A 10,000-nucleotide genomic window follows, 5' to 3' on the forward strand; every position below is an offset into this window, starting at 1 on the left:
ACAGATTCAAATAATTTGAGTTAAAAAATTGGAATACTGAGTATATCTTCATATTTATTAAAATTACCAAGGATTTAGAACAGCAAAAATGGGGTCACGGAGCACCGTCAAAATTGAGTAATTCTCTAATTTTCACTTTATAGTATTTACAGCTATACCTCTAATAAATGGAGCTGAAACGAAATAAAAGTTACACGTTTAAATAAAGTATTGTTGTATTAATTAAAATGAAATCAGGTTATGTAGTATCTCGTTCCATTTAAACGATATCAGCTTCTAAATACATATGGACTTGATTAAAAAAGGCAAAAAACCCTGACGTAGGAGGACGTCACGGAGCAGCAAGTAGCAATAAAATTAGACTTTACATTCGGGAAATTTTTTCTACAAGCTTAAAACATCCTTATAAATCAGGATCTGTATGAAAAAAAAATCTGTGTATTTGTTTTAAGTTGAAAATACAATTTTTGAGTGGTAGCGAGTTTTAATCGGACGATGGATTGTCTGCAAAGAAACAGGTTAAAGTGAAAAATATTGTCAAAAGAGTTAGGAACGTCATTGAACGTGATGTGTGCTTCAATGTTGCAGAAATAATAAAATTGCATGGTAAATCAAAGAATTTGAAAACAATAACATTCCAATTCAAGCTGTATTTTTACAATTGTTAGCAAACCAGGTGTTAAGTATATTGTGGATATGTGTTTTGAATGGAGAAGACGCAACAAACTGTATTTGAAATAACAAAAATGTGTATACTTATGACAAACTTTCTCAGCGTTGTTTTTGACGTTACAATACTGGTTAACCGTGCTCCGTGGTAACAAAACATGTTGCTTTTAATTTTGGCTAACGTGAGTTCTGTTTAATCAAATGGAATGAAACTTCACACTTCGACAAAATAAATGTTTATGTTTACGAAAATGTGTTGATCTATAATCTTGTAATAATCATATGACGATGAGAAGTAATGTCTACGTATTTTTTGAATGACCCTCGTAATATGATTCATTATAACGAGGAAGGTAAAATAAAAATATTGTTTTATACACGTTTGAATTTAAAGTATTTTGTGCAATTTGACATTTTAAAGAGAATTTTCAATTTCTATGAATTTCGAGCCTGTTAAATTAAGTTCTTTAATTCTTCCCTCTACATAATGAGAAACAATAAATAAAATAAAGATAAGTTTAACATACAGATAGAAAATTGAAAAATTTGGAAATTTTGTAATACTTGCTTGACTGCAAAAAGTTATGATTTACCTTATTATGATTATTTGCACAAATAATATACATTCATATATGCAACTAGATGCTGTCATGAGACAGTAATACCCGCACTAAGGTGTTTGCCTCTAAATGCACACTCCTCTAAAATTGGGCTTTACCAAGGAAAAAGTCAATATAATTCAATAATTTACATAATAGGGCCTCCATGTATTCATCAAATTGAGCATGATATTCTCAAGTGAACATGTGACCCATGGGCCTCGATCTTATAGGTACACGTATTTCATATTCGTAATTCATTACCAGTCTGAAATTAAACAACAGAATTCAATTAATGATGTAAATTAGGTTTGAAACAAGGGGGGGGGGATAAATTTTTGGCCCATAATTGGAACTTTTTAAATCTATTTTCTCATATAGATCAACAACAATTCAAATATTATTCAAATTAGTGTAAAGCGTTTTTGATGATTTTTTTTCAAAATGTACAAACTTTTTTATATTTGATTAGGCAGAAACACCTTGAAAGCTGCCATATACCATGTATACCCAATCAATTTAGTCAACCCCCACCCCTCTCCCATCAACACACACACACACACACAAACACACCCTATTTTCCTGTTTTTGGAAATAGGCCTAGATGGCAAAGTTAAGATAAAACATCTTTTGTAAATAATAATTTTAAATTTGTTCTTATACTGTAAATGTATCTGAAGACCTGCATCACATTGGGCTTGCGTCACGTACCTAACTTAAGTACTAGTTTTACCATTATCATTTTTAGATAGCACTGCACGTGCAGTACTAGGCCTAGTGTTATGTACACATCATTGCATGTATGTCAGTAGGAATTATTTTGTGTTTTAATTGGATTATATTTCATGAAGTTGGAGCTATGGCAGTCGGTAAGTACACGTTTTGGTATAGATTTGGGTAAAATAGTCTGAAATGCAACTGGTTAGGTTAAAGTTTAAAGGATCAAAGGTCATCCGATGCTGCAATAAGACGAATTTCACATTCTAAAGAGTTATCGCCCGTTATCGACGTTACATTCAGTTACAAGATACAGAATTCTTTTTTCTGGGAGGGAGGGGGGATTTCCAGACCAGAATTTCCTGAGAAGCAAATAAAAGGAGAAGTTATGGTGGTGTCTGTTTTCTAGGGTGGAGGGCATCCAAAGTCTTTTTTATATTACAGTCCTGCAAATTCGGGTGGGGGGGGGATCTCAAGATACACTTCCAGTCCCTGTAAACAGTAATGGCAAATGATCATGTGACTCCTAAATAGTAGGAAACTTTTTCCATTTGACCATACATAATTTTGCGCTTTTTGTGTTATTATGTTATGTAAATTTAAAGTTATAAAGGTTTTGAACCCCCTGGAGGTCATCCCCACTCTCCTTATGATTCTAACTGGAAATGTTCACAATATGACTGCATTAAATTAAATAAAAGTGCATCAATGATAAGATTGCTCGACATTTCATTCATCAACCTATCCTCCTAGAATTAGGAATGAAAATCATTCAAAGAGATGGACCACATTAAAGTATTTGTATATAGGCTATTAACATATTTTTTTTAAAATGTAAAACAAGCAGTAGTTTGCGTACATGTCATGAATAAACAGGGGTCTGGGATGGGGTGAGGGGAAGGATCGAGTTCCTGTCTCTTTACGTCTTAATGGTTGAAAACTCCTAAAATGAATGTTGACCTCAAATCTGACTTGTCCTCATTATTTTTCAAGTGGTGGTGTCTCCATTTGAGTGAAAAATTCCTGAGAGGGATGTTTAACAACAAACAAACAATTAAATGACATAAAAACACGCGTTAAGAAATATGCAGGGGATTTTTTCCATCATAAATCTTCTTCTCAAGAACAACAAGGGCATTATTGTCCCCTGTTTTGGGGGAAAGGGAGGGAACATTAAATCTTATTTGTCTTTCAGTCTGGCCATCTTTGACAGAATGTGCATCTGTCACAATAAATTTAACCTTGATCATAACTTTTGAATAATATGAGATAGGGCTTTCATATTTCACATGTACATTACCACAAAACTTTCTAAATGTACTATGATTTTTTAACCCAAGTGAGACCTTGACCTTAAAATTTTACCTACTTTCCAAAAAATAACATTTTAAATTAATCATTTTGAAAGAGAAAAGATATGGCATTTAAATTATACATGTATATTACATGTGAAAAGACTTTTCTAAATATATCATGACTTTTGACTCTTTGATCTTGACCTAGAAGTTTAACCTACTTTTCAAAAATATTATATTATATATTTATATATATATATATATATATATATATATATATATATATATATATATATATATATATATATATATATATATATATATATATATATATAACTTTTGATTGAAAAAGAGATGGGTCTTTCATATTTGACATGTACTTTACCTGCAACAAAATATTTCGAGCATGCGATGATTTCCCCCCTTTGACCTAATTTTCATAGTGACATATGATAGGGGTGCATATTTGATACACAATCTGCCATAAATTATGGCATCCCATTCACTTAAACACAGAAAGCAGAGGACCACAATTCTTTGAATTTGCATGCATAATCTTGATATGGAAACATCCTCATATAATGTAGATTCAAGTTTTTTATGCTACGCCATGATTTGGAATACATGTATTAGTTTTTGTCATGTCCGTCCTCCACCCTTCCATCTGTCTTTCCATCGAGCTCAAAGAAATTACTTTCTAGATATTTTTATCAAAGTTCATATGTTGATGCATATACTGATGTAAACTATCCAACTGCGGCAATATTTTTTTACCTTTACTTTCCTTTGACCTTCACTTAACTTTTCTTAAAATTAGTGTTTAGCTTTATTTTAAAGAAACCATAATGATTCAAGTTGTGTAATGAAACTTCACATGATGATACGTACTGATGTAAGCAGTTAAAGCTTTACAATGCTTCACTCTTTTTTACCTTGACATTTCCTGTGATCTTGACCTCACTTTTCTAAAAATTAATGTCTTAGACAAGATCAGTTTTGAATAAATAGTTCAAGATATATTTATCAAACTTCATATGCTAATACATACTGATGAGAGCTATTATTGCATTAACTTATTTTGACCTTGAATTTTCTTTTGACCTTGACCTCACTTTTTAAAATATGTGTTTATCTAAGTTTTAAATAAACCATTAATTATATTTTTATCAAACTTCATATGCTAATAGTAAATTCACACTGATGTAAGCTTTTCAGCTAGAACAACATTTTGACCACAACCTTTCCTTTGACCTCTCTTTTCTTAAAACAAAGTGTTAAGTTCAGTTTCATTAAATCGTTCAAGATATTTTTATCAAACATAATATGCTGATATGTATTAGTGAGAGCTATTCAGCTGCATCAAAAACTTCATCTTGCACATTCCTGTGACCTTGACCTCCCTCCTCTTTAATTTGTATTTTGCTTAGTTTTTAAGAAATGATTTAAGACATTTTTAAGTTTAACATGCACTTATACATAATTTGATGAGAATTTATTATCTATATCCAATTTATTTATATTTTAGTTTCAATTCTGAAAAAAACTGTTAAAGATATTTTCATCAAACTTTATACACTAATACAAATTTTAGTTTTTAGCTCACCTCAGCCAAGGCTCAAGTGAGCTTTTCTGATCACATTTTGTCCGTTGTCCGTCCAGCTGTCTGTCTGTCTGTCTGTAAACTTTTCACATTTTCGACTTCTTCTCAAGAACCACTGGGCCATTTCAACCAAAATTGCCACAAAGCATCCTTGGGTGAAGGGGATTAAAGTTTGTTCAAATGAAGGGCCACACCCTCATTCAAGGGGAGATAATTGGGAATTAATGAAAATTTGGTGGCATGTTTTAAAAATCTTCTTCTCAAGAACCACTGTGCCAGGAAAGATGAAACTTATGGGTTAACATCCTCAGGTAGTGTAGATTCAAATTTGTTCAAATCATGACCCCTGGGGGTAGGGCAGGGCCAAAATGGCTGACCAAAGTTTTACATAGTAATTTATTGGAAAATTCTTTTAAAATCTTCTTCTCAAGAACCACTGTGCCAGGAAAGATGAAACTTATGGGGTAACATCCTCAGATAGTGTAGATTCAAGTTTGTTCAAATCATGACCCCCGGGAGTAGGGCAGGGCCAAAATGGCCGACCAAAGTTTTACATAGAAATATATAGGAAAATTCTTTGAAAATCTTCTTCTCAAGAATGACAAAGCCATAATTCATCATATTTATATGGAAGCATGCTCAGGTAGTGTAGATTCAAGTTTGTTCAAATCATGACCCCTGGGGGTAGGGCAGGGCCAAAATGGCCGACCAAAGTTTTACATAGAAATATATAGGAAAATTCTTTAAAAATATTCTTCTCAAGAATGACAAAGCCATAATTCATCATATTTATATGGAAGCATGTTCAGGTAGTGTAGATTCAAGTTTGTTCAAATCATGACCCCTGGGGGTAGGGCGGGGCCAAAATGGCTGACCAAACTTTTTAAAGATATTTATAGGAAAATTCTTTAAAAATCATTTTCTAAAAAATAGCAAATCCATGATTGGTCATGGGACTACTTTTGGATTTAAACTTTACATTAAAAAGCCATTTTCCACTTTTTCCTACCCTTAGTGCTCAGGTGAGCGATGTGGCCCATGGGCCTCTTGTTTTTTATGTAATTCACTTACCTAGATGACACAGAGAATTTTTTTCATTGTGTAAAATGTTACCTTCTTGCTTTAGTCATAAGTATACCCTATTTGTATATTTTTTTCTCCTTTTTTTTTGTATATTCTTTCTAGGGAGAGCCACACCTGTTATTAATTTTTCATATTTTGTTTGTGACAGCTTTTTACCATATCCATAGTATCTTGCTGCTAAATGAAAAAAATATATTCCGGAGGAGCAGAGAAAAGGGCACTTCACATGTTCAAGGTCAAGCAGGTAAACATAGTAATAAAATGCTCCAAAAACAAAAAAAGACGGCGAAAAAATCAATAGTCCCCAATTTACATGTATAACAACATTAGCTTCATAATCTGTAGCTCGATCGCTTGCCTGAAATTATAGATAATTATCTGTCTTTATTACCCAGACTTGAAAAAAATGGCATATCTTTTGTGGTCCTCTGTAATTTTTTTAATTAATCAAAATGGAGCTGTGTTTCCTCTAGGTCAACTGATAATTTTACAATCAACTCAGATTTTGTGTACTATTTAATATATGCAATTGCAAAAATCCGGAAGCACACATATAATATGTATATATAGGCAAATTGGTATTTATTTTTATGTTTGTTGTAGAAATTAGGAGCTAGATGTGCTTCTCCAGAGCTGAAAACTTCTTGGCATGAAGAGAAGAAAAAGCAAGAAGAAGCAGTTTTAAATATTGATTACGTCTTCATAGTACAAAAAAAATGATTCTAAAGATAATACTATCTATGAAATTAGAAAACTGAAGTTGCGTTCTGATGAATGTGAGAAAGTCTTCAAAGAACAGGACACCAAAAGTAATAAGGAGAACTAGGACAAATAAAGAATCAAAAAGAGTCAACCCTATGGATGTAGTAATTGAACAGAGATGGGCTATTAGTGATGAAATATCTGAGTTGCTACTTTTTTGCACAAATGTGATGCTTGTTTTACTTATCTTTAATTGACACATTCAATGTTAGATAAGAAAAAAAATATACCTAGTGTTTTTTTCTGATGCTTGATTACAGATTGAAACTGTTATGTTTTTTATTGTTTAAACATTTATTGGTTTGTTGTGTAGTATGCAATCACATACATTTTAATCTTGATTTATATATTACATACATGTATATGTATAAGTCTGACTTAAATAATAACTGCATGGACATTATTGTGGAAAAAAATAAGACAATCAAGGGTAGTCTAAAAGAGCTTTGCTGGCAGTAAGTTGCAGATCTTGATACCCAAGTAAGAGAGAGGTGGCGTCTCTGACCGATCCTTTTGCTGTTGCTTGTGGGCGAGTGACGCTTCTCTGTCAGTGGCTTAGTGAGTCATAGATGTAAAAAATAGAATAGGCAAATGAGGTAGAGACATTTCTGAGTAAAAAAAGGGGTGAATTTTGATTTTAGTAAATATTACAATTGATATTGAAAGAGTAATGAGAATTGCAAGAGTAAAATATTAATTTGTTTCCTGCCAGTTGAAGTAAGACAGTTTATGACGAGAATCTTTTCCACTAAAATGGAATTGTAATTAAGGCTTAAAAAAATTTGTAAAATATACTACTGTAAATACAGGAATTTTATATGTGCATGTTTCAGAGCTCATTCTTGATATTTTAAGGCAAAGTTAAAAATATCACTATTGAAATGTCTTGCATTCCAATGTAAAGTTGATTTAATGAGGATATGTTAAATTACAATCATCAAGCAATAAACCTAGCAGTTGGAACAGAAATGAGCTACATGTTTTGGAAACAATTTTAAGCTGCTATTGTTTTGTGTAATTGTGATACTTTTTTCTTAATTTGAATTGACATAACCAAATGTTATAAAGGATTTTTTGGGGTGTTGTGTTTTTCAGTCAACATTAAGTATTTTACAAGTCGAACTTGAATAATTAGTGCATGGACATCTATTGTGGAAATACTTGGGAAACAATATAAGGGTGGTCTGAACGAGCTTTGCTGGCAGTAAGTTGCAGATCTTGATACCCAAGTAAGAGAAAGGTGGTGTCTCTGACCGATCCTTTTGCTGTTGCTTGTGGGCGAGTGAGGCTTCTCTGTCAGTGGCTTAGTGTGTCTTATTAAATGTACATGTAAAAAGAATGGACAACTTTTATTGGCTTTTATTCTCTTTATGCTAAGTATGATATAATTTATTGTGGGAAATTGAAAAACCATTTACAACCCATGCAGCAGTTTTAATAGGGCAGTTTCAGTCAGATTTTGCAGTCTTTTGGAGTCCAGAATGACTACATATTTGACCTGTTGTGTTCTGATTATTGCGGATTTGAATTTTACATACAATTCTATTCTTATATTAAATTACTTACTACTAGTATGTAGAAATTTACTCCATTATAATTGAGCTACAATCATGATTGTAAATTTTTAAATTCTGACTTTTAGGCATAAATTTGAAATATCTTGTACTTTGTTAGAACTCATTGTTTGTAGACTATTGAGATAAAATCTAATAAAACTGAATGAGAAATGCATTTGTGTATGATTGTAAAATACTTGCCAAAAAACCCACAATTGTAAACCATACAAATTATTGATGGAATAAATATAAAATAAAATTATTATGCAATAATATAATAATAGTAAATTTCATCAAATACAACTTTAAATCTTAATGATATGGGAAGGTTTAATCCGTACATTTTCATCACTTATACACGAGATTTAATATTAGTTTATGAAAGATTAAAATTTGAACGTATAAGTAAGTTTACAATTTTCCATATAAAACGTAATTTTTGGAAGTATTATAAAGTAAAGTGTGAATTTAACAAAAAATAATGAGGTAAAGATCTACGTTAAATTTTATTAAACAAACAAATTTAATATGACCATAAAACTTTATTTTATGGCCATGTTTAATAATAATTATACGTTTTGTATATTAGAGGTATAATACTTGTTTACGGCAGACTTAAATCCGAACGTATTAGTAAGTTTACAATTTTCCAAACTTTATTAAATTTGTTCTTTTAATTTTTCATTAAACTCGAATTAAATGCTAATTATTTTCTAACATTTACGATCCCACAATATGTTATATTATGCATTAAAACATTGAATAATCGCAGCATTTAAATTGCATTTAAGGTAAAATTAAACCCGACTTTTCATGCAGTGAATCTTCTTCTCAAGAATGACAAAGCCATAATTCATCAAATTTATATGGAAGCATCCTCAGGTAGTGAAGATTCAAGTTTGTTCAAATCATGACCCCCGGGGGTAGGGCGGGGCCAAAATGGCCGACCAAAGTTTTACATAGAAATATATAGGAAAATTCTTTAAAAATCTTCTTCTCAAGAATGACAAAGCCATAATTCATCAAATTTATATGGAAGTATCCTCAGGTAGTGAAGATTCAAGTTTGTTCAAATCATGACCCCTGGGGGTAGGGCGGGGCCACAATAGGGAATCCAAGTTTAACCTCGAAATTTATAGAATAAATCTTTAAAAAACTTCTTCTCAAGAATGACAGATCCATAATTCATGATATTTATATGGAAGCATCCTCAGGTAGTGAAGATTCAAGTTTGTTCAAATCATGACCCCCGGGGGTAGGGCGGGGCCAAAATGGCCGACCAAAGTTTTACATAGAAATATATGGAAAAATTCTTTGAAGAAAAGCAAATCCATGATTGATCATGCGATTACTTTTGGATTTTAACTTCTCAATAATAAACAAATTTCTACTGTTTCTTATCTACAGTACTCAGGTGAGCGATGTGGCCCATGGGCCTCTTGTTTAATGTACCATTAGTAATACACATCTGGCGGGACATTCATGTCCTATAGACATATTTCTAGTTTTTCAAATCATCACCTCAGGCTAGGGTCAGGCCACAATTAGGGATCAAAGTTTTTTTTAGGAATAAAAGGAAACACGTCTTTAAAATTCTTCTTTTCAAGAACACCAAGAGCATGACTAATTTGGAAATATTCTCAAGAGGTGTAGATTCAAGTTTGTACAAATCATGACCCCCAGGGTTAGGGAGGGGCCATATTTTTCCAGCCCCTTTTT

Source organism: Saccostrea cucullata, unplaced genomic scaffold (assembly GCF_032062105.1).
Source record: "Saccostrea cucullata isolate Sc308-1 unplaced genomic scaffold, CSIRO_AGI_Scuc_v1 ctg12168, whole genome shotgun sequence".
Lineage (NCBI taxonomy): Eukaryota > Metazoa > Mollusca > Bivalvia > Ostreida > Ostreidae > Saccostrea > Saccostrea cuccullata.